This window comes from Rhipicephalus microplus, chromosome 1 (assembly GCF_043290135.1).
Source record: "Rhipicephalus microplus isolate Deutch F79 chromosome 1, USDA_Rmic, whole genome shotgun sequence".
Classification (NCBI taxonomy): Eukaryota; Metazoa; Arthropoda; class Arachnida; order Ixodida; family Ixodidae; genus Rhipicephalus; species Rhipicephalus microplus.
The window spans coordinates 147,023,756-147,047,043 of record NC_134700.1 but is presented as its reverse complement, the minus strand read 5'-3'; positions in this window follow the sequence as shown (position 1 = coordinate 147,047,043).

Below are 23,288 nucleotides of genomic sequence, written 5' to 3'. Positions count from 1 at the left end.
GCTGGGAAAAGGCCGTGCCTTGATCAGGACCCCACTCAAATGGTACATCTTTCTTCAAAAGATCAGTGAGGGGGCGTGCGACCTCTGCGAAGTTTCTGACAAATCGTCGGAAATATGAGCATAGGCCCACAAAACTTCGAACGTCCTTGACACAAGTCGGTACAGGAAAATCCAGGACAGCTCGGACTTTGTCGGGATCGGGGCGGATGCCGGAGGAGTCAACGAGATGCCCTAGAATAGTAACTTGGCGATGCCCAAAATGGCATTTCGAGGAATTACGTTGGAGCCCAGCCTCTCGAAATACTGAAAGAATTGAGGAAAGGCGCTCGAGGTGAGACTTAAAGGTTGGGGCAAACACAATCACGTCGTCCAGATAACACAGGCAGATAGACCATTTAAAGCTGCGCAAAAGCGTGTCCATCATCCGCTCGAACGTTGCCGGCGCATTGCACAAGCCAAACGGCATTACCTTGAATTGGTAGAGACCGTCAGGCGTTACAAAGGCGGTCTTCTCCCGGTCGAGGTCGTCCACGGCGATCTGCCAGTAACCGGAGCGTAAGTCTATCGAACAATATTTTGGGATGCTTAAGGTAGGACGTTCTCTTACGTTCGAGCACTTCACACTCGAACAGTATATTTAAATAAGGCCTTCATAATTCTGCCGGAAGATTTGGTTACTTGAAGAGAAACTAGCGAAACTTCAGATGATTAGAGACAATGAGACACACACAACGCTGAGTTCCATCAAATGTGCTTTGGTTGAGAGAAAGCATTCAGCCAGAAAATCTTAGAACACCTGTGTACTACCTCACCATCACCTACGACGCCAACACGTTTAAAAAACACACTTTTATTTCTTGCAGCTGTTGAAAAATTCCAAGTTCGTAGTCAAGGAGGCAGGCAGTTGGAGTGCCGATATAGTTATCTTCAATTTTCTTTCTGTAGTATGGCTCCATCATTGCACGTTTCTTTTTGATTTTTGTGTTTTGAAAAAGTGTTCAGCCAGTTCCAGTATGTCGTACTGAAGTATGAGAGAGCAGTGAGCCGTCACCAAGCTGCGCCAACACTTTTCGACCTTTACTCGGCCCTGATCTTTGCGGCCTGTAGGGACAGAGCCTGTAACATGGAAATAACTTCCCAATGCTCTACGACCAAGCTACGGAGGCAGTAATTCCTCTTCGCACTTTGAAGGACATATACATAAACACAATATATATATATATATATATATATATATATATGTGTGTGTGTGTGTGTGTGTGTGTGTGTGTGAGGGAAAGAAGTGTATACTTATAATGGGCAATAAAGAACTACATATGGGCTTATTATGGGCTATAAAGAACTACAATTTCTTGGACATGTAGTTAGCGCTGGAGGAATCCGGCCCGATCCGGACAAGCTTGCCGCTGTTGCCGAATTACCAGCTCCTGTCGATAAGAAAGCCGTCCGGCGCTTCCTTGCTTTGTGCTCCTACTATCGCTGGTTCATTCATGGCTTTTCACAGATAGCAGAAGCTCTGACTTGTCTCACAAAGGACGACACGCCGTTTGTCTGGGAAAACGAGCAACAAGCAGCTTTCGATGAGCTGCGACAGCGCATGCAATCAGCGCCCGTTCTCGCTCATTTCGACGATGATGCTGACACAGAGGTCCATACCGACGCTAGTAACATCGGGTTCGGTGCAGTGCTCGTTCAGCGTCAAGAGGACATCGAAAGAGTGATAGCCCACGCCAGCCGCTCTCTGTCCCGTGCCGAGGCGAATTACTCCACTACGGAGAAAGAGTGCCTCGCAGTCGTGTGGGCAATCACCAAGTTTCGCCCGTACCTTAATGGCCGTCCCTTCAGGATAGTGACGAACCATCACGCGCTCTGTTGGTTGGTAAGCCTGTGTGACCCTTCAGGACGGCTAGCACGGTGGAGCTTGCGGCTGCAGGAATTTGATGTCACCATCGTCCATAAGTGCGGCCGTAAGCATGAAGACGCTGACACACTGTCACGCGCACCCCTTCACGTCGTCAGTCAGGAAGCAGAGGAAGACGAAGGCTTCCTGGGCGCCGTTAACGCATCAGACTTGAGCAAACGGCAGCGAGATTATGCAGAGATTCGTCCTATCATTGATCATTTAGAGGGCCAGGGCGCAATCATACCACGTCATTTATCGCACTCGTTGACGTCGTTCTGCCTGCGAGACGGTGTGCTGTACAAGAAGAACGCTCGTTCGAACAACCATGCTTACCTTCTGGTGGTTCCTCGAGACATGCGAGACGACGTCCTCTTCGCTTGCCATGACGAACCCACATCCGTCCATCTGGGCTACTCAAGGACACTTGCCAGAGTGAGCGAGAGGTACTATTGGCCAGGACTTTGAGCAAGCGTCAAGAAGTACGTCAAGAGCTGTCGGGAATGTCAGCGCCGAAAGCAACCATCTGTTAAGTCAGCTGGTTTGCTTCAGCCCACTGAAGCACCCTTCACGCCGTTCGACCAAGTCGGCATGGACATTCTCGGCCCATTTCCCCTGTCTGCGGACAGCAACAAATGGGTGATCGTTGTGACCGACTATTTGACATGCTACGATGAGACGCAGGCGATCCCACGAGCCACGGCTTCTGAGGTAGCACAATTTTTCATGCGTCACATCGTGTTACGACATGGTGCTCCTTCCGGTATAATAATGGACAGAGGGACGACATTCACGGCGCAGCTTACGGACGAAGTTTTCAAACTGAGCAACACCAGACACCGAAGGACAACTGCCTACCACCCGCAAACCAACGGACTTACCGAACGACTGAATAAGACCCTCGCAGACATGATCTCAAGGTACATCGATGTATAGCACAAAACATGGGACCGGATCTTACCTTACGTGACCTTCGCGTATAATACCGCCATGAAAGAGACCACGCGATTCACGCCATTTCGGCTTCTCTACGGCCGCAAAGTGCAGACCATGCTAGACTGTATGCTACCGTGTCAAGACGAAGACGAGTTGGCAACTGACGCCAAAGAATTCGCAGAGCTTGCTGAGGAAGCCCGGCAGCTCGCGCGACTGCACATCGGCCAGCAACAGCAGGCAGACGCACGACGCTATAATACCCGCCACAGAGAAGTGTTTTACAGCTCCGGAGATCAAGTTTGGGTGTGGACGCCCGTCCGCCGCCGTGGCCTTAGTGAAAAGTTACTGAGCCGGTACTTTGGCCCATATGAAGTGTTACGCCGCGTCAGTGACGTCAACTACGAAGTGGTTCCGGACTCAACACCCCATGCACAGAGCAGGACACGACTGATGTCGGACGTCGTTCATGTGTTGCGCTCGAAACCGTTTATTGCGCGTTGTTCGTAACTTTTCCTTTACCGTGCAGCGTTCTTTGTGTTTTTTGTTTATTTTTGTGAACTTGCTTTTTCGTTCATTGAAGTTTCCTAAATTGACACACTCTTCAATTTCTACTTTAACTTTATCCGAATTTCCAATTTTTTTCACGTGCCTATGTAGTAGCATCGCGGTGGTGCTATGTAGTTTTCTTTCCTCTTTTTGGTACTTGCTTTTTCTCTTCGGAAGGGGGGATAATGCCACCGGCACGTAGTGGGTGGACAGCAAGAGCGGCTCTCAATCTGGAGGAAAAAGAAGATCGCGTGCTTCTTCTTTGCTCAAGAGCCAGCCACAACTGACGCATCGTCCTAGTGCTAGCTACCCAGTGGTTTAATAAATGCCTCAGTACGTCTGACTCATCGTGACAATTTGTACAGATGCACCTGTACAGATGCGAATATTCAATGATCACTGTGTAGTGTACAAAACTATAAATAGCAAAGATGATCAAATAAAAGTATTCAATTCCTTACCTTCGATACAAAACTGGTGCAACAAATGAGGGATAAAAACAAATGCAACTATAACGGCTAGTATATTTTCTACGCACAAAACGGAAGGCTTTTCAGTTTCAGTGCACAATCACTAACATCCCACTAAAAATGTGAGATGAATTCATATATCTCGGGCACACTTTTACATCGAACGCAAAGTGAAAAGGTCATATAAATGACATGTATTGAAATGCTCATGGTAAGTTCAATTTGAGGAGAAGGAAGCTAAAAAGACACCTCCCAGCGTTAAATGAATGCGTGTAAGGCTGCAGATTCGTCAGCTTTATAGCATGCGGGCATAATATTGGTGCCCCATTAAATATATTTATTCGATCAATTGAAACTCTTTGAAATCAATTGAAATTTGCATATGATTATATTCTCAGCATGCACCTCAAACATTCATAACAAACTTGCATGTCAAGGCGAACATCCAAGCACTTGTGCAGGGCAAAATGGTTTTTAGACTCTAGTTTTATACCTCTTTTATGACTTCTCTTGTCGAATACCCCTAACGACATTCATTCATTCGCCATTGAGGTGTTCAATCTGGTCGAATCACAATAATAGGATCGGGGAACAAGCGTACCATATTATTAATTGAACTCTGCACAACATTTTTCATGTGAATATACTACTTGCTAATACTGTAAACACCAACACGTCAATGAACTAATGAGGTGCATTCAGAGTTTAGAATTAGAACGTTAAAATTAATATTTTAGTGCCATTAGTATTTCATATACAACCCTGTGAGTAGGCATGGTGATTATAATGCTGGTTATCTGTTTATATGAACACACTGTTTACTGTACACTGTGCGTACATTGGTCTGGGAACGTCCTGCAGTATAGTCATATGAATTAAAATAAAAATCCCGTTGTCTGAAAAGGCCTTCAAGGGTTGCGGGGGCTAGAAAAAAAAGCGGGGATCAATAGAGACGACGGACAAAAAAATAACCTTTCTTTTGTCTTCGAGTTAATAATAATAATAATAATAATAATAATAATAATAATAATAATAATAATAATAATAATAATAATAATAATAATAATAATAATAATAATAATAATAATGTCATTGTGATATATTATTATTATTATTATTATTATTATTATTATTATTATTATTATTATTATTATTATTATTATTGGCGTGTACTAGCAATGCTTTTACATAAGGTGAACGCGCTGGCCAGAAAGATGTCTCAATGTTCCTGCTGTTTGGATGTTCATCTTGCACTGCGCTCCAAAAGAACTGAACTGAACTGCTGCTGAATTTGCTTCATACCCAATTTAGCACTACCAGACGGAATATTCTCGGCTGTATCAAGTTCATAGAAACACACATATGTTATGAACAAAAAAAGTGATCCGCGAAGCTATTGGTACAGCGTACTGTTTCAGTGCTTGTTTCAAATACGTATAGAATGCTGAAAGTTCATTTTTGTAGTCGTGTGAGGTAGTACATAACGGCTGGGGAAGTAAGTAATGCAAAAGGCAAAGCCGCTGGTGAGAATAATGTGAAAACAGACAGCTTGAAAGATGGAGAAATCGTGTTAGAGAAACTAGCCACTTTATTTACAATGTTTCTCTTGACGGGAAGGGTACCAAAATCTAGGAAGAACGCCAACGTCATCCTAATTTATAAGAAAGAGACGTCAAGGACTTGAAAAATTGCAGGCCTATCAGCTAACTGTCCGTTCTCTACAAAGTATATATAAAAGTAATAGGTAATAGAATTATGCAACATTAGAGTTCAATCAACCAATAAACCAAGCAGGATTTTTTAAGGCTACTCCACATAAGACCATAGTTATACTATCAATCAGGTATAGAGGAATGTATAGAATATAACCAACCCCTACACATAGTCTTCATTTATAGATAATGAGAAGTCGTTTGACCCAGTCGAGACATCCGCAGTAATGCAAGCACTACGGAATCAGGGCATTGAAGTAATCGTAAAGGAATATGTCGATTCAAAACAGGTAGTAACCATGCAGCCGAATCATGACAGTGAAATACATAAACATACTTGAAGAAGTCTACAGTGGATCCACAGCCACCTTAGTTCTCCATAAAAATCGACAGAATCCCAATAAAGAAGGGTGTAAGGCAGGGAGACACGATATCTCCTATGCTATTCACCGCGGGTTTATAGGATGCTTTCAGAGCCCTAAATTGGAAGAGTTAGAAATAAGAGGTCACGGAGAGTATCTCAGTAACCTGAAATTTGCTGATGACATTACATTGATAAGTAACTAAAGGGGATGAATTACAGCCCATGATTACTGAACTGGACACAGAAAACGAAAGAGTAGGTCAAAATATTGTTATGAACAATACTAAAGTAATGTGCAACCGTCTCGGGAAATAAGGGCATTTTGCGATAGGTGAAAAGACGCGGGAAATTGTAAAAAAATATGTCGATTTAAAACAGGTAGTAACCATGCAGCCGAATCATGACAGTGAAATAACTAGAGGTGGATAACATGCGGCAAGCATTCCGAAATGATGAAAAGTAATCTGCCACTAAGCCTCACAGGAAAGTATATAACAGCTGCATCTGGCCGGTACTTACCTGTGGAGAAGAAACCTGGATGCTTACAAAAAGGGTTCAGCCCAAATCGAGGACTACGCACTAAGCGATGGAAAGGAAACTGATTGGTGTATCCTTATTAAGAAACAAGGAGATAGCACAGTGGGTCAGAGAACAAACCGGGGTTAAGGATGTCGCAGTTGAAATCAAGAAGAGATGCACATTGGCCGGACGCGTGACACGTACGCAGGGCAACCACTGGTCATTAAGGGTAAATGACTTGATTACACAGAGAAGGTAAACGCACGAAGGGGAGACAGAAAGTTATGTGGGCAAATGAGATTAAAAGGTTGGGAAGTTTAACGTGTCAACGCAAAGCACAAAACTGGGTCGACTGGCAGTTCATGAGAGAGGCCTTTGCCCTGCAGGGCGGGTTGTCCATGCGTACTCAGGCTGATGATTATGATGAGAGCATTGAAGTAAGAAACTAGACAGCACTTTGTAGTGGTCGGAACAGTGAACCTAATATACGTTTGCTCCGAAGAACTGGAGTGCTGGGGAATTAAGCGCAACCTAATTTATCTGTAGGACTGTAATTATTTTTGAAGATAATTGCTGCCTCGTATATTGCTATTCGGAACGTCCTACAAAGCACTGAGAGTATTGGGCGACTATGATGTTCCTGTCAGAATGGTGGTTCTCGTTGTGCTGCTTCTCGTGAACGGATATACGCATACGTGGCCGAAACAGATGTTCAAGAAAAATAGAGGCTTCAATCTATGGGTAATCACTGAACAGAAAATGTAGCTGGGGCCGGCACCTTCCTGACTGGGTATGTATCCGCGGTGGCAGTAAGCAGCATTTTTGCAAGACATTTATTGCGAAATATTTTTCTAAACCACGAAGTACATTTAGGTACTTTTAAGCGTTTCCCTATATCTTTGTGCACCGTAAAAATACACTCGCACCAAAACGATATGTTAGAGAATGCACAGAAACCAAGAGTGGTGGGGGATGCATCGCTAGGAACAGGTATTTCAAACGAAATCACCCCACTGGTATAGCTGTACAAATTTCCACAGCCAACAGAACAAGCGGTCAGATGATTGATTGTTAGGACCGTTTTAGCGGGCTTAATCTTGTTTACAAGGTTAATCCTGCGTTATCACTTACTAAGAACATGACGGGGCAGATCATACGAGCACTCAGTCCAGGTTTTTGTTTTCTATTAAGGCGTAAGCTGTTTTGAGATTACAACAATCTTTGCGTGCACCGTATAGTTGTCTGCCGTTGGTGTCTGTTACCACTATCGAACAAAATAAAGAGAAAAAATAAGTAAAGAGAAAACACAAGGACACAAGGGGAATCGAACCCGGGACCCCAGCGGGCCAGCTGAGCGTTGTACTAAAAAGCGGCGCCTGTTTTATTTTATCTCGTGTTATTTGTTAAACTGTGGGGTAGAACGAACATATATCTGACACTAATAGTATGGAACATAGGGAAACCACAAAGCGACAATAAGCGCTCTAGCGTTACTGAGTTAAGCAAAGCAGCGAGAAGTCTTCGAATCCCGTTATACAGAAAAAAGTGTCAAGGCCAAGCATATAAACAAGATGGGTTACCAGTCCACTTGTTCTTGAAACTTCGTTGCAAACTGGCCTTAGGCAAAGTTGATGTCAGGAAAAGAATCGCGTTAACATGAGTAACAAAGCGTTTTCCAACACTAAAGAAACAACTAGGCATCACACAAATCAAAATGCGGTACATGCATTTTGAATTGTGTGATATTCTAACTCGCTTCTAAAACTTGTTTTTGTTCACCTATTAACTGCGGCACACACTGACTGTGTGTGTGTGGGGGGGGGATGGGTGAACAATTGTGTGGTTTCAGTGGTTTGAGAAAATTGTATTGTGTTTTTGAATAGGTGAGGTTACGGAACAGAAAGATTGCAGATTACATAGTACATATTGTGTTCGACCTAGTATGCACACTTATTAAGAAGCGAAAAAAAAAACAAGAATCTTCGCGTCTAATTCTTTGAGTTCAGCCGTTGCATCACAAAATCGCACAAAGTTCCTTGCAAGTGAGTAGTGGGTACCACACTTCTCCGGAAAACTATGAAGGATGGCGTACTGAATGCCTTTGATGTCCTTTGAATGTATGTTCAAGAAAGGAAACGACTGCACCTTTAAATTCCTATTTATATCAGTGTTGTTATAGTATTCAGTGAATTCAAAACATCAATTATAAACGTGTTCAAAATTACCACAATTTTTATTCAAGACATATACTATTCTGTTTGGTCGGAATGGCAAACAGGTATTATTCTACTTTTTCTGTGTTTACGTTTGCTTGATCCTCCTTCTGTGAAGAATACGTATCACTCGAAAGGCCTGAAAATTCAGATCACCAATTCTCGGGCAATCCTCATGAGTGAGCTAGATCCATAGTGGTGGCGTCATCATCACGAATACCTTCCTACTACACAAAATATGATGATTTAAGGCGAAGTGGGTACAATGCCAGAGCGCTTGAAGTGGTCACCCAAAGAGTGCATAAAAAGGTTCTTGAAGGCCGTTTTTTTTTAGCTTTCGCTGTGACTGTGCTGCCAGTTTCGTGCAAGCTTTGTGATTTTTGTGCTCTGCAAAACGAGAATTTTAATGGAAAGGCATGTTCGACTGCATTTACGAAGGAAGTCAGTGTACAGATCAAAGAGACCTGTTTACTAAAACACGTTGAAGTATCCACCGTCACTTGAACGTCGGGACCACTTCTTTTGTGCGCATTTTCATCACGCTCTTGTTTCGTCGTACTGCAATGCAACCAGCGTTAACCTCAAGAAGCCTTGTGCAGTTTTAGCCCTTCAAGATAAGTAAAAGTATGACAATCTTTTTTTCCCCTTGGTGCAAACAGGATACCCGAGGCACTGAGCCGAACAAACTGAAAATATAAAACATGAGTTCATCAGAATGTTTTGGCAACCCTAAGGAGAGGCTTGTTCAAAAATGAAATGAAAATCCGAATTTTCTACTAACACAATATATTATCACGTATAGAAAGGCTTCTGTCAAGCATTAAACTACAGCTTATTCATTTATTCTTTTATATAATGCCAGAGTATTCCAGCGATAAAAACTTGCCTGAGGAATTCAGGAGCTATATAAATACCGTACGATACATAAAACAAGACTAGCTCATTTTTTTGTCGCTTTTTAATCAAAGAAATGCCGCAAGCAGGAGCAAAGCATTCTTGACGTTGTATGTCAGTGAAGATACGGCTCTGAATTTCTTACAAACTTGGGCGGGCATCCACCAGGTGGCTGCCGGAGCATTCTCAAACACACGCAGCTAGCTTTTTGTTTCGGCGCTCACCGTCGAAAGAAGAAATGAATCACGCGTCGCGGATTATTAGCCGAGTGGAGGTGGCGTACTATGCACTGGGCGAGGATGGAGGGAACCAAACGGCCAATTGGGAAATTTTTCTGCCGGAATGCGCCCTGGGAAGGAAGATAAAAATTTACGCTTCCATGCAGGATTAAAAGTGGCACGCATTTTTCTTTCTACTCAGCCTCGTATTTCCGTCCTGTGCGGAATTCTATCTTCTAGCCCGTGCCACAGGGTATGGCGTTAGGTGGAAGCGTCGGAACGCGAAAAGGGTTGCCCAAAGCCTGCTGTACGTATACGCTGTAGGAAAAGGCAGGACGCGAGAACGGAAGCTATTTTTACAGCGCGTCCTTTCATCAATCATCGCCGAATTCTCGAGAAAGATCCGGCACTCACCCAAGCTCTGGCTGACGTTCTCAAGCTGCGCCACTTTGAGCTGTCGTCCGCGCAAGCGGGGTTGGAAAAATGTCCGTAGACTTGATGCCCTGCTGCCCCACGGCGCTCTATTTGAGTGCGTCCTGCATTTGCTACACTTTTTCAGCTGTTGGTCACGTCTCTCGATGCGTTTACACACATTCAAAGGTTTTTACTATTTTTGGTTAGAGAAAAATGCAGAACAAAAGGCAAGGTAAAGGCAGGGAAGTTAACCAGCTTGTAGCCTGTTTGCTAACCTACACTCGGGAAAGGAAAAATGGAGATGAAAAGGAAGTATCAAAAAGCAAGGAGGAAAGAGAACAAGTAATACGCGCACTCGTATGTCAGCGTTCAATGCGCACACTTCAATACTCAACGCTGAAACTTGTTTGACACTGCCGTTCCTTTACAGTTTCCTGCAGGTAAACTATGGAGTTAACGGTGTTCACAAAAGGGTTGAAATAAGTGACTCCAAAGAATCCAAAATTTGCCGTATGCGTTCAGCTGTGAGAGTTGTCATTCTAGTGAGGAGCGTGCGCTATGTCTTCGTGAAAGACCTCAACAAAGCGACGACTTGTCAGTTTTCACCGTGCGAATTATCTGGACGATGACATACACTGCGGGGCATTCTGCACCAGCTCTTGATGAGTGCGCAGTGGTGGTAGTGTGGGCCACGCGCCATCCGCGGCCACTTTCGAAGCCTCGGTACCTTTTAGGCTCTCTGTCTGTGATGTATTAGGTGGTCGTGGTGGCGGCATTAGTGGTAACTGCTGCTCAAGAGGAGGCTGATGAAGTGTCGGAAAAGGAGATAGCTTTATCCATGCAGGTTAGGAAGCAGTAGCCGTAGACGTTCGTTGCCGACGCGAGCGTCGTTGTCTTTACTTCTAATATTATTTGCCGCCTCTTTGTGCGTTGATCCATTACGTACCATCTGTTTCAAGACACTTTATTGTTTTTTCACTTATGGACAATCTTTGATGACTTTTCATGTTATCCATGGCAGCTGGAACATTTCAGGGTGGTTGCGCGACAGGTCTCTGCATTGTTTGGCTCAGCACAGCGGTGACAAGTTACACCGTTCCTGCAAGCTCCACTCATATAACCAATTTTTTGACATTATGACTCAAAAGAGGTCTCAGAGTTAATAGACGGACCACGTGACGAAAGTGACCTACCTATTTTAGCGCGGGATGACAATGTGTCATATTTGAAGACAATCTTAAAGCAACGCGAGTAACCCAGTCGTGACACTTGGACGATGCTGCTATGGTCACTAACTTTCTTGATCATCATTGGCAGGTTGCCAGAAGGAATGCAGATCTCCACGTCGTATGTCACATCTAGTACCATATTGCTACATGCATGTAAATTGAGATTCTAGGGGGCGACGCGTGCGTGTGTGCCTGACGAGGAAGACGAAGAGTGGTCTCCGCTCGGTGTCTGGTCCACCGGTCACGCCGCGGCTGCTGCTAGTTTGAAATATATATCTTCCACAGCCTCGTAGATGCGGCCCCTCTCTTCCGTAACAATATCACTGCTAAGTGAATTGTGAGGTCGCACTTTGATACCATCAAAGTTTGTGATATTGGTCAGAGCAAGCAGAGATGGCTCGTGTATGACATCGATGGCCAAGAAATTCGTGCTGGATTCACTTGAACATTCTCGATTCTTTTGGACGCCAGATATTTGAGTTTCCCCAAGATGGTCTGCCGACTTAGGAGTATCAAATCAACTGATGGCGTTATGGGCACAAGTATGACAGTGTAGTTTGCTTAAGCTACCTCTGGCTTCACAGTAAGTGTGGTAGAAGGTGGTGACTCACCCAAGATCTTCGTTATTGTTTACCACTGTAAACAAGCGTGAATCCATCCTCGCAATAGTGTGCCGAATACAGTTCGATGGACTCCCTGTCAGCGTCGCTAAGTTCACTGCTCCGTTTCCACGAGGGGCCCTAATAGAGAACGTGAACGTCTTCCGTGCAGGTGTGCAGTCCAGCACGTCAGTGCTTCTCGGCATCAATATCTACACAAATAGTAAATAGCAGTACATTCAGATATATGTTATCGCTATAAACTTTACTACTTCAACCGTTTATGTTCAATTGCGGTGACGCAATGATAACATAATTGACAAAGTGGTTCTTTACCTACGCACTAAGAACATACGTTTGCGACGACCCAATACTTATTGCTCACCAACGTATATATATATATATATATATATATATATATATATATATATATATATATATATATATATATATATATATATATATATATATATATATATGAGATGTAACAGAATATAGTGCCAAGGAAGGTATAGGGGAAGTTATTAGAACGAATGTAATGTAAATAAGAAGAAAGAAAAGTGGGTGGGAAATAATCTACAGTGAGCAGGAAACAAACCTGCGACCTTCGAATAACGTGTTCGATGCTCTGACCACTGAGCTATCACGGCGGCCTTCCCCTATAAATTCCTAAATTTCCTATACATTTCCTACACATTTCCTATACATTCCTTGGCACTATTGTCTGTTACATCTCATTAATATTGTCTCATTAGTATTGTGTCAAAACACGAAAAAACGAGCCCTTAGGTATACACCTCTTTCCCTCATATATATATATATATATATATATATATATATATATATATATATATATATATATATATATATATATAAGCATTCGGCTTTTAGTAACGCTCACGCTGCGATCCCCATCAGCAGCCATTGGCATGTACATTGAGATCACTGTCTGACAAGAAAGGGTTGCTACGTTATACTCGCTGGGTGTAACCTTGTTAGTGTTAGAAAGGTTTAGCGAGCGTTGAGCCGCAGTTCCATTAATACAATGAACTAGTATATACCATGAATGAAATCGAGGTGGTTAAAGATGGGAAGTAGATACGAAGCGCAAGACGTAAGAAAGTAAAAGCCAAATTCTCCTGTCTCTTATTTCCAATTAGCAGCCATTGGCATATACATTGAGCACTATCTGACAGGAAAGGGTTGCTACGTTATACTCGCTGGCCGTAACCTCCTTGGTTTTAGAAAGGTTTAGCGAGCGTTGGGCCGCAGTGCCATGAATACATTGAACTATATAATATATACCATGAACTCGAGGTGGTTAAAGGTGGGAAGTACACCCGAAGCGAATGCCGTAAGAAAGCATGCGTGTGCCACCTCTCCTTTAGTCCTTGGAATGTCCGCTGGATCGCGGTGCTTTTATATGGAGAATATATGATGAAAAGATGCGAGGTGGTAATACTTGAAGTGTTGAATAAATGGACGAATGGACACACAGACGCATGGACAGACGCATGAACGGACGCAGGAGCGTATGCATGGACGGACGCAGGGACGGACGCACGAACAGACGCACGCACGGACGGGCGGATGGACACATGGAGGGTCACACAGACGAACGCATGTATGGACAGAAGCAAGCAATGCTTCGCCCCGATCTCCGTCCTTCACTCCGTGGATATGCTGCCACTTTTTTTCGCCTCCATCGAAAATGCAGCCGCCATAGCTGGGATTTGAATCCCACGACCTGTGAGTTAGCAGCCGAGTACCATAGCCACTAAACCACCGTGGCGGGCCTAGATAACTTCGTTGTGCGGCTATGTTGATAGTGTCGATGGTCCGAAGTTTTTTGTGATTGTAGAGGTATGCGTATAGATCATAATGTGAGCAAATGAAAAGTGCAGCAGACTATTCGTTTGACTTACGCCCTGAAAACGAATAAATTAGACGGCGGAACACTGTACGCTAGGAGAAAGCTAGATGCCTGAATGAGGGACCCAGATAATGGATGCGCTTTAATGCGCTATGTTCGATGAAGCAGAAGGTTGAAGGCAGAGCGCTTTTCGTGGAATGTTGAATTCCACAATATATCAATCTGAGAAGGGATCCAACAAACGTTCATAAGAATAGAAATTGAGGCAGAGCGAGAAAAAAAGGCAGAAAAAAAAAACAAGAATTAGAAAGTCCACAAGTGAAGCAGGAGTATGCAATATCGCATGAAAAACTGTGACTAAGCTGAACCTCTTCCGAATGCGGCTATCGAGGATTTGCTGCAGCGTGCGTGTGCATGTACAGAAGGCGCACACTACGGGAGGCGAATGCACAGAGAGAATACAAATTCTGGCACCCGGATTGGGCGCGCCTGCCTTATAGGCTTTGTCTTTGTATGTGTACGTAAAGATTATACGCCAAGTGACACTACCTGTTTCATTTTCCTTTGATCCAGATGAGTGGTTTTGAAATCTAGGACACCTCGATCTGACCATAGGCTTGTTTGTCTTCCCTGTGATTTTGTAGAGCCATGCAGCAGAAAGAAAATTTAAGTGGCATACATACACGCAACAAATTGGAATTGGGTCTAGGGATCATATTAGGGAGGAGTACTCTTTAGGAAAGAAAAAAAGGTGGCAGTTAGAACGAGCAAAGTACAAGGTTCAATCACAACATTGCTCAGCAAAAAAAAAGACGTGTTTTAAAGAAAATAGGAATGCAGATGCGTGGTCATTCCTTCCCTTCTGGAAAAAATGTTGCCGTAACTATGATTTTGAACTCAGACACACCACAGCAATGTTTGCACTGTGCCAGCAGCCTGTTTCTTCATTCGTCTTCACTCAACCTCCGCGTTTTTCGATGCCTGCCCCTCCTAACATTCATTTCGCGTTGCGGAAGTTATCCTGCCGAGTTTTAGTCTTGTGAAGCGTCCCGAAATTCTTATCCTTCTTTACCGCAGCTGTGCTTTATACCTTTCCTTTCACACATTTCTGTGGAAGCCCGTTTCCAAGAATGCGTATGCAGATGCTGCTCTAAGCGCTAACGGCAGAGGGAGGGAGGGAAGGTATCCCAAATTTGAAGGAATCCCACAAATAGAATGTCTACCACTTGAATTGCAATTTCTGAAGTCTTTCACTGATATGTATTTTAGCTCTATTAGCGATTTTAAAGAGTGTAAATATTACCAAACCACAACCCCTATAAGGGGGGGGAGGGCTTAAGAGATTTGAGCAATATATTTTTTGATATTATAACTCCTCTTTCCCCCAAACAAAGTTTCTTGTAAATCAATAAAGTTTGAGAATAATCATCGCAGAGCTCAAATAAATCGGCAGCTACTGAAAACATACAGCGGCAATTTCACTGTAATAGCTTTCAAATCCCCATTTTGGTGAAATATCAGCAGAACTCTCTGCATTCTCCTAAGTTTTGTATTTTAAACAGTCCCTTTTTGGTGGGCTTTCCTTCTGGTAGTAAATGCGAAACATTTCATTGCACTTTTCGGCGACTTTGAGCGTATCTGTCTATCTATCTATCTATCTATCTATCTATCTATCTATCTATCTATCTATCTATCCGCCCACGACTTTTAGCTCTCCTGGCCGTTCCGTCAATGGTATCAATACCAAATTTGATATAGCATAACGTGACTGTATGGCGAGCATAATTAACTAGTCATAAGATGACAATCATGATATGTATGTTATAAATGTCATGATTTACATTTCATGGTCTTGCTGCTCTTGCGGTGGTTTCGTTCACATGACGTGCTGCGAAATTAGCGTGGTATGACATGACTGCATTTCGAACACAAGGGAAAGACCCTAACGGGCAAATCATGACATGCATGTTATGTGAATCATGTAAGTCATGAGTCATCACTACGCGCCACCCTCATAGTACGCTCGCAGTCGTTTCGCTACACTCACATGTACCTCATTTGGCATCACGTGACGTGAATGGATGATGGAGGTATGTGACTGGTGCAATCATAATATTCATAAGACGAATGCCATGTAACAACATGACTACATGCCACACTAATGATGCTCTCGAGGTCGTTTCGTTAGCTTCAAATACACCAAACTTGGTATAATGGCACATGAATGAAGGACGAAGGTACGTTACAGGTGCAAGCATGATAATCATGAGAAGCGTGTCGTGTAAGAACATGCCTACATGCTATGCTCATGATGCCTTCGTGGCCGTTTCGCTAGCGTCACATGAACTAAATTCGGTGTTACGTGACGCGAACGGATGACATATGTAAATGACCCCTCCAAACATGATAATCATAATATGCGTATCATTTAACAACATGGCTGCATGCCACGCTCGTGATGCGCTCACGGCCGTTTCGCTGAGTTCGCATATGCCAAATTCGGTATTACGTCACGTGAATGGATGCGAATGTACGTGACTGGTAGAAACATGGTAATAATGAGATGCGTGGCATGTAAGAACATGATTACGTGTCACACACAAGGCGCCAAAAAACTTCGACTTGACCCAGCGTGCGTGCGCGTCGGCGTTCGTTTCGTCGCGTCACGCCGGCGACGCCACGCCAGGCGCCGATTTGCCTGGCATATACTCGCAGACGCATGGCGCGCTGCTTTGCTTTGACGCATGCGCTTTTGAGTACGCCTGGCGTCCTTCTTTCACAAAGCTAAGCGGACGCGGTGCTGTCTAGGTAACGTCGTCCGTGCAAAATGATTGATTGATATGTGGGGTTTAGCGTCCCAAAACCACCATTTGATTATGAGAGACGCCGTAGTGGAGGGCTCCGGAAATTTCGACCACCTGGGGTTCTTTAACGTGCACCCAAATCTGAGCACACGGGCCTACAACATTTCAGCCTCCATTGGAAATGCAGCCGCTGACCCGGGATTCGAACCCGCGACCTGCAGGTCAGCAGCCGAGTACCTTAGCCATCCGTGCGAAATGCAGCTTGTCGCGCATTGCGCACCGGGTGCCACCGGGCCTCGCCGACACACGCTATCGCGCCTAGCGTCCGAGCACGGCCGCCTGGACCGCGCGCCCGATCCATGCGGCCGTAGTCAGACTATAGAGTGCTAGCGTTTTACTAGCGCAGCGTCGCTGCGGCCAGCGTGCGTGCGCGTCAACGTTGCGTGCGCTCGCCGCAATTTCGCTGGCTTCACATATACCAAGTTTGGTATTACGGCACGTGAATAGACGGTGAAGGTATGTGACACGTCCAAACATGATAATCATAATATTCGTGCCATGTCAAACTTCACTACATGCTACGCTATTAGCCCGCTCGCGGCCATTTCGCTAGCACTACATACACCAAAATTGGTATCGAGTGACGTGAATAGATAACGAAGGTAAATAACATCTTCAAATGTGATAATCATGGCACCAAAGCCATGTACGGCATAATGTACCTCCGCCTAGTATTTTTACTGATATTAAAGTGACACATCAACCGTCTTCATTTGTGCTTCGCATATCAGCAATTCCCACTGTACGTAGGATCTGCTATTTTTTTATTGTTTTTCTTGCAGTGTACAGAGAAATCTTGTGCTATCTGATAAGCATCTCTTTACTTTTTTTGAGTCAAAGTCTATTTGTTACTGTTGCGAGTCGTGAGAACTGATTGTTGATATGTGGAATTTAACGTCCCAAAACCACCATATGATTATGAGAGACGCCGTAGTGGAGGGATCCAGAAATTTCGACCACCTGGGGTTCTTTAATGTGCTCCCTAAACTGAGCACACGGGCCTCAGCATTTTTGCCTTTATCAAAAATGCAGTCGCCGCAGCCAGAATTCAATCCCGCGACCGGCGGGTCAGCCGCCGAGTACCTTAGCCCCTAGACCACCGCGGCGGCGCCCTTGGAACTGAAGGCAGGGCTCTTATGAACACTCTAGAATAGGTAAAATAATTTATTAGCCTGTGTTCGACGCGCCAGGCTTTGGCTTCGAGGGAGGAGGAGGAGGATGAACAACACGAGGTCAGGCAGGGAGGTCAACCAGGCACAGGTCCGGTTTGCTACCCTATGCTGTGGGAATGGGAAGGGGGGGCATAAAGATAAGAGAGAGTGAGAGGAAAGAGAAGGGCCTGGTAAAGATAAAACCTCAGTTTTGTTCAAATATCATGTGAACGAAACCGTAGCAGGCCCAGCAAACCATAACTTATAAATCATTGAATGATGATTTATATGTGGAGTTAAACGTCCAAAAATCACCATATGATCTTGAGAGACGCCGTAGTGGAGGGCTCCGGAAATTTCGACCACCTGGCATTTTTTAACGTGCACCCAAATCTGAGCACATGGGCCTACATCATTTCTGCCTCCATCGGGAATGCAGTCGCCGCCGCCGGGATTAGATGCCGCAACCTGCGGGTCTGCAGCCAAGTACCTTAGCCACTAGATCACCGTGGCTGGCTATATCATACAAATCATGAAATTCATGACATGCATGTCAAGAATTTCATACTATGACCAGCCACTTATGCTCGTCATACAGTCACGCTGTGCCATACCAATTTTGGCATAAATCCCTTAATCCAAACGGTCCGGGGAGCTGAAAGTCATAAGCGACTAGACAGACAGACAGACAGACAGACAGACAGACAGACAGACAGATAGATAGATAGATAGATAGATAGATAGATTGATTGATTGATAGATAGATAGATAGATAGATAGATAGATAGATAGATAGATAGATAGATAGATAGATAGATAGATAGGGTGAACTTATCGAAGTTTGCAAAGAAATGCTTCGCATTTAGAAAAAAAACTTACTATGAATGAGACTCTGCTACGATAGATATATAGGATGAACTCATCGAAGTTCGCAAAGAAATGCTTCACATTTAGAAAAAAAAACTTGCTATGGATGAGACTCTGCTACACCACTCGTAGCACATGGCGGATAGTGCACTTTATCAAGCATTTACTATACTGTCCGAACATCGGCTGGCAGCAGTGTAGATTTTACATCCCCGCTCCTTGTATTAGACCATTGCTTCCTTCTGAGCATAGACCGAGCTGAGCAAGTGGATGATGCTGGAGGGGCACCCTTGAATAATCGATCACGGCCGTTACCTAATAGATACGTAATGAATTGATGCTGCACAGCTAAAACTTCCTTTATCGAAGGACACATTGTGGCGAACGCGCTTTTCGAATGCATTTCCACACGCTATCTGTCGCGTTGCAACATGAGCTTAGGTGCTCGAGACCACCTTCTGTAATTTCTTCTTTTCATTAATGCTCTTTTTCTAGCATCTATTGAAATAATACTGAGCAGGCATGTATGATATATGAATCCTTATGAAAACGCTTGTCCGGTTTTGTTCTGAATACTCACATAAGAACTGCCTTGCTAGATGAACCACTAGAATCTAGCGCAATAATCCAAAACGCTGCGAGGCGTTTCGATTTTCTGCGCTTTTGCAGTATCCAAGCAACTTCCTACGAATTCGTTACATATACTTTGTATGCCAAGGGTCTTAGTTTTAGTCAATGCGAGCGACCCACGTTGGGATCCATTTCTGTCTGACCAAAATAAATGTCTTTATGTAAGCGCGTGGGCCTCAAAGTCGATTCATCTTTCATGCTGCTCAAACGTTTAGTCAATGCAAAAAAAAATGAAACAGCGTGGTACGCATACTTTCTGTCAGTTATTCATTACCATGCTTTCAGTTTTTCATATCTTTGATCTTTTCAACAGTAGCTGCCTTTGACTGCTTGTGCAACGTCGACAGTATCCTCATACTTTCCATCCATTATGGCCAAATACAAGACGCACGTCTACGCATGCTCCTGTATTTATTTTTTCAGCAACTCCTCGACAAAACCAAGAGAGCGACGAAATACTTTTTTCTGAACAAAACCACGTCGGAGTGGTTTTTTCATAAACCACCCCGTTCGTGGGGAAGTCTCCAGCGTGGATGTGTGCCACAGATTCCAGGCTCTGCCTCGACCTCAAGGTTAGAAAAAAAGCCAGCATGCATGTTGCTGCGGCGTTCTAGTTTCCACTGAGGCGAGATAGTGGAGGTTTATGGCAAGCTACGGAAATACATTACGGAAATACTACAGGGTTCGTTTCCGCATGCACGTACAATGGTCGCGCATGCGCATTCGTCAGCCGGTTCCGTGTTACCGCCTTTCCGTAACGTGTTTCCGTAGCTTGCTGAAAACCTCTATTATAGAGGCGCGTATATTGTGTGATGCCCGTGCAGGTTGATGAACACCAGATGGTTGAAAATTTCGGAGCCCTCCTCATCGGCATTTTTCTTAATCATATAGTGGTTTTATGACGTGAAACCTCGTATGTTATTACTATAATGTTATTAGCTTAAATGTGGTCCATAAGGACCTAATAAAGAGAAAGTTCTTGCAGAGAATATGCGCGAAAGGTGTAGGTTTAAACACTTCAAAACTTGGCAGCTTTCAAGTACCGTGACAATCAATTATATGCAAAGCACGCATTGTGAACTTTGCTGCGAGGGAATCGAAAATGAACATACCGATATGAGACGCATCAATGGCGTACTCAGTAAATATACGTGTAATTCTGGTACGCATTCACGTATTTCGAAAACATACAAATAAGACAACCAGTCGTTCATATTTGCTTAACGACACCGCCATGTGGGTGAGCACTACCACCTCCAGCAGTGGAAGGCTGAAATGTTGTTCTTGTATTATTACGTGGTGTTGTTTACGAGGAGCGTGATGTTGACGCTATGCTGATTCATTTTTTATGCGAGTGATTCGAGGTAGATTGACATAGATAGTAGTATAGTTGTGTACACATCATGGATTTGTAGGAATGCCCACAACACCGGCTTGAACAGGTGAATACAATGGGCATCTTATTGTCTGAATCGGGTGAGAACTCAAGTTAAAATACAGACGTCAGTATTATCTTAACGGAGTTTGTTTTACGGTGTGTCTGTGTGAATACAAGACGCACCTTTCCCTGATGTTCACTAGACGGCTATACTACCGGAGTGAGCATTAGAACCACAACTAACGTTAAGTTGATATGACGTCTGTGTCGTAGCCGAAGTTCTAAAGTTTATTTATTACTTTATTATAAAATAATATAGTCAGAACTACAACCTTAACTGAAATCGTACCAACCTTACTCTGGCATGTTGTCTTTTTGTGAAGCAGTTTCAAGACATGGCATGGCTCTGTCGTAGAATACGTGATTACGATGCGGAATGCTTGGGTTTCATTCTTGCTGCTATCATGATTTTTTATCTTTGCACTCGTCAGGTCCACGCTGCTGATATCAGCTTCTTAACGCCTTTACGTTTCAGTTACTTATGTCCTTCCTTGCCATTACGGGGTTGATATAAACTCTCAATTTCTTTTGGCGCATACTCGCATACCATGGCGCGTGGTTTACGGGTATGGGCCACATGTATCCGGAGAAAAGGTTTTGATGAGGTTTTAGCACTATTTTGCACAATAAACGGACTTTATTTAGTTTTCGATTTTTGTGAATGCACAAGCGAATCTATGTGCGTGACATTAAAAAGCACTAACCTGACTCGTACAACGCTTTTCGCTGACATCACACGTAATTTATGAAGAAATAAGCTAACAGTCCTAGTGTTTTATGAAGAAACTACTGCCATGCCTATGGCAGTTTTCGCTAACAGTTTTGCCTGAACAACCTCTCAACAGTTTTCCCCGAGGAAGTGAAGCGACGCTTCCTCGGGAAAAACTGTTACCCTAATTTTGCGGCATAATTAATTGTTTGTGCATGATTGGGACGAAAGCTGCAATTTTTTCCAAGATAAGCGGCTTGTGAAAATTATGAAGTGTGAACGTAGGCTCATTGTGCATGCTGGCAAATGGCCAGCCTATCTTCTTCAAGAAAGGGCCACTTGTAAACCTCGAAGAAACGCTCTGAAAAGTAGATAAACTTTCATCGCACCGGTGATAAGAAACAGACTGTCGACTTTTCTTCTTAAGTGTAGTGTGCTGTTGCTCTATAAGGTTGCTGCTGCTCACTGGTTGAGCGCTTGTGACTGAGAATACCCAGTGTTATTCTATTTTAGGTAGCCCAATAATAATGTATTATTGGGCAATCATTGGCAAATCAATGGCACATTTGAATCTAACAACAAACTGTCTTTTGTGCGACAGCTCAGCACTGGCCAGCTAGGCTCGTGTTGGTCACTTCGATAATATACCTCTCGCAGAGTGCAACATACCACCTAGAACACTGGTGCAACTGCCGTGCTCTTGCATATACAATAATAGACTGGACGTTTTTGCTTTTTTAAAAATGTCTGACGAACAATAATGACTTTGAGTCTTAGGAGAATTTCACTTGCATGTATATTAGAAAAGTCCGGTTTAGTATCGTTCCACTTACGGTTTTCTCTCATTCCTCTAGTTGAAGGTAGCCAACCTGAATTCGAAGTAGGTTAGCCACCCAGCCTCTTCGTCTGTTCGTAACTTGACCCCGCTTTCTAAACTACTACCTCCAGATTGTCAGCTAGAGGCAGGGAAGCAAGACGTCAAGAAGCGTAAATAAATAAAAACTGGCTGCAAAAAAAAAAAATAGTTGACGCAGAGAAATAGAACAAGTATTCCTAATAGAGAAGACAACATTTGACGCGAGCATCTTCCAAATATCATGCACAATAAACTTTGCCCTAAACACTTTCTCTCGCATGGTTTCTATGAGAAAATAGCGTAATACAATGTGCCCTATTATGCTCTTTCAAAAATAGGCAAATCAATGGAAACAGAAGCTCAATGGAAACAGCGTTGTTTCAAACGACGATATCGTGCTAATATTCGCTACAATCTAGACTGTGCATAAAGGAACATTATGGGACCTTACTTGTGTTTATAACCAGTTACCGCCCCCAGTACCACTTTTTTTTCTTGCTGTCCAGGTGTTTCTCTCAATGTTTTCTTTACAACGCTCTTGTTTGTATTCTGCCTGCACGCAAAATAGCAGTTTTCTGGCCTGTTTTTCTAGTCTTCCAGTTTGTTTATTTTAGTGGGGCGCTACTCTAAGTTGTCGAAAGACATGTTGCCTTGTGGATCTGCGAATACGTACTGTCATTCTTTCTTTTTATTTTTGGTAGTTATACATGCAATGGAAAACCACCAAACACAGACAAGATGAACCCAAACATTCATGGCTATTCGAACACAAATATTCATATCATTTTACTCTGACCTTTTTATTTTTTTTTTGTGGCAACTTTGCGAAGATATTCACGTTAAGGCGCCTTCTACTGGCCTATTTTCTTTTTGCTGACTAATTTTT